Source organism: Ornithodoros turicata, unplaced genomic scaffold, assembly GCF_037126465.1.
Source record: "Ornithodoros turicata isolate Travis unplaced genomic scaffold, ASM3712646v1 Chromosome17, whole genome shotgun sequence".
Lineage (NCBI taxonomy): Eukaryota > Metazoa > Arthropoda > Arachnida > Ixodida > Argasidae > Ornithodoros > Ornithodoros turicata.
The window spans coordinates 1,441,694-1,445,398 of NW_026999326.1; the positions used below are offsets into that span (position 1 = coordinate 1,441,694).

Genomic DNA, 3,705 nt, shown 5'->3' on the forward strand with positions numbered 1-3,705 from the left:
CGAAGAATGCAGCGAACCAATACCTCTGTGGTAGCTCCAGAAAGGCGGGTGGGGGATCGCCTTGGCCGTTGAAACTAGCGATGTAGCAAAAGTGGACGGAGCATTCAAGCTGCTCACTTCCCGAGATCACATCATCAGTGAAGCTGCAAGAGAAGCTCTCCAGGACACTGTCTCAAAGAGGTTGCGGGCCACGTGCACACCAGGGGACATGGAAGCCTACCTGTCTGGCGAGAACGAAGGCGTCTTCAGTAACACTACTAACGAACTTCGGAATGTATGGACCGACGCGCGCAAGGCTTCTGGAAGACTTCACGTCACGTCGTCTGTCGCAGACGACATCCGCATCTCCCGAAAGGACGCCACTCTGACAAGCCGCGGGAGGACAAAGGTAATGTCCACCATCAGAAGCCAGCTCGACGAAGAGCGCATCAAGGACCTTTGGGGTCTTCCCAGCCAGGGAGAAGCGATAGAATGTTCAGCACTTGACCACTCCAGTTCCCACTTCATAAGATCAGGATTTTACACTCGCTTCGCTGACTGGAGATTCATTTACCGTGCCCGCCTGAACCTCCTGCCCTTAAATGGATCACGCAACTGGAACAAGCAGGACAAGTGATGCCGTAGGTGCAGGTATGAAAATGTAGCAGACGTGAAAATGTAGCAGACGAAAAACAGTAGCACACGTGATATGCCACTGTATGTGGCAAAGCAGGGCCATGCCGGGGCGCCATAACCAGATCGTAGACCGTGTGAAGGCAGCCGGTGCACAGAAGTTCACCATCACGCACGAAAACCGCCCTGTTGGTGACACACAACTACGACCAGACATCGTACTTGCACGTGGTGAGGAGGCTGTCATCATTGACATTACATGCCCGTTTGATAATCGCCCCCCCCCCCCACGCATTCGACGATGTGTTGCACAACGAAACGGGAAAAATACCAACCAGTGAAACAGTTCCTGCAACGAAGGTACCACCGTGCTTCAGTGGAGCTTATAGTGATTGGCGCCTTAGGGGCTGGAACCGCAAAAATGACAAGTTCTTGCGCCGGCTGTGCTCACGAAGGTACCTGAAGAAGATGAAGGAACTGTGTGTGAGCGCATTAATATCTTCGAGCAGGGACATCTACGCCACTCACATTCAAAACCGCTGAGTATTTTTGGAGGGTATTCCTACGCATATAAGTGAGATGCTCTGAAGAAGCTAATAATTCCTTTATGTAACAAATCGCTAACATGTGTCAATAAAATCTGTTCTGATCACCTTATCTGATACGAGCCCTATTTGGACTCACGATGTTAATCCTATTTTGGGCCAGACACAGTGTGTTTGAAGCTCGCCTCGGCACTGTCAAGGGTTGCCCTGGTATTGCACTACCTCCAGGTGCAGCCCACCCGTCTCAAATCAAAAGAAAGAAGAATTCGGAAACTGCATCAATAAGCAGCAGCCATGATGAGCAGAGACAGGCAAAACAGGGAAACGTAGAAACACCACCAAGCAAAACAGGGAACATACAGCAGATATAGACACAGAACACATTGGAGACAACCACTGCGAAACGTCCGTTCCGGCCACTAGGGTACACATACATACATACATACATACATACGTACGTACGTACGTACGTACATACATACATACATACATACATACATACATACATACATACTACCTCCAGGTGCAGCCCACCCGTCTCAAATCAAAAGAAAGAAGAATTCGGAAACTGCATCAATAAGCAGCAGCCATGATGAGCAGAGACAGGCAAAACAGGGAAACGTAGAAACACCACCAAGCAAAACAGGGAACATACAGCAGATATAGACACAGAACACATTGGAGACAACCACTGCGAAACGTCCGTTCCGGCCACTAGGGTACACATACATACGTACGTACGTACGTACGTACGTACGTACGTACGTACGTACGTACGTACATACATACATACATACATACATACATACATACATACATACATACATACATACATACATACATACATACATACATACATACATACATACATACATACATACATACATACATACATACATACATACATACATACATACATACATACATACATACATACATACATACATACATACATACATACATACATACATACATACATACATACATACATACATACATACATACATACATACATACATACATACATACATACATACATACATACATACATACATACATACATACATACATACATACATACATACATACATACATACATACATACATACATACATACATACATACATACATACATACATACATACATACATACATACATACATACATACATACATACATACATACATACATACATACATACATACATACATACATACATACATACATACATACATACATACATACATACATACATACTACCTCCAGGTGCAGCCCACCCGTCTCAAATCAAAAGAAAGAAGAATTCGGAAACTGCATCAATAAGCAGCAGCCATGATGAGCAGAGACAGGGAAACGTAGAAACACCACCAAGCAAAACAGGGAACATACAGCAGATATAGACACAGAACACATTGGAGACAACCACTGCGAAACGTCCGTTCCGGCCACTAGGGTACACATACATACATACATACATACATACATACATACATACGTACGTACGTACGTACGTACGTACGTACATACATACATACATACATACATAATTCATTAATGATCCATATTTCATTCAATAGCTCATTCAATCAATCAATCTCTCCCTCTATCTCTATCTCTCCCCCATCCCTAGCTGTCTACCTACCTTGCTATTTCCAATCATTCATTTTTATCTCACGGGCCGTGATGCATTAGTACTAACACCCTAGTGTTCCGTACCCATATACCACGATGCCCAAACTAGCGACGTGCCACGCGCAGACGTAGAAGCCGAGACTGCGACAGAAGCGAAAGGGAGACGAGCAGTCTATATCTCTTCTCGGTCTTTTGGCGGATACACGGGAGAAAGGAACACGAGTTCCGTCCACTAACATGCGCATTTCATGCAGTCCGATTATCATTCTAGTGCTTCTTACACGCACCACATCATGTCGAATTTGGCGACGTGACACCCGCGGAGACAGGTGCTGCGACCGTGACCGGAGCGAAAGATGCACATGCAATATTTATCGCTTCTCGGCCTTATGGCTAAGGTCGAAGTGCTACCTGCCGTCGTCGGGGCAACATCGCTTGCGGTGTTGTTTCCGGGAAGATTTTTTCTAAAGACCTGCCGTCCTTTTCAGGGCGTTGAGTACAGGCAGAGGGAGAGCCCAAGTCGTCTTCCCAATGCAACCTGCCAACGGGGTGCCGCTCGGCAACACTACCATCGTCCAGCAGCGGGAGACATGCCGAGGCCACCGCGGGAGTTCCCAGGACAACGAGACCGGAGTATCCACCGCACCGCACCCAGGGCAGGACCCCTGCGGCCCCTTACAGCCGCAGTTGACAGCCGCGACTTCTATGTCCTGTATGAGGACACCGGTCCTTGGAACCCTGTCAACCTCTGCACCACTAGCCATGGGATACACCCTCTGCGAAGAGGCACCGGACCCAGGGACACAGCCTGGAGCATTCTCGGGACCAGGCAGAGAAGCCTCACAGCCAGAGGGAATGGACTAACTCACCATCTTTTTCCCAGTCCCGGACCACTTCATTTGTACAGAAGCCGAAT

General features: G+C 47.2%; 1 pseudogene; it reads left to right on the forward strand.

The window, feature by feature from the left end:
* The first annotated feature begins 1,228 nt into the window (after positions 1-1,228).
* LOC135372938 (U2 spliceosomal RNA) lies at positions 1,229-1,401 on the forward strand (annotated as a pseudogene).
* Positions 1,402-3,705: the final 2,304 nt, after the last annotated feature.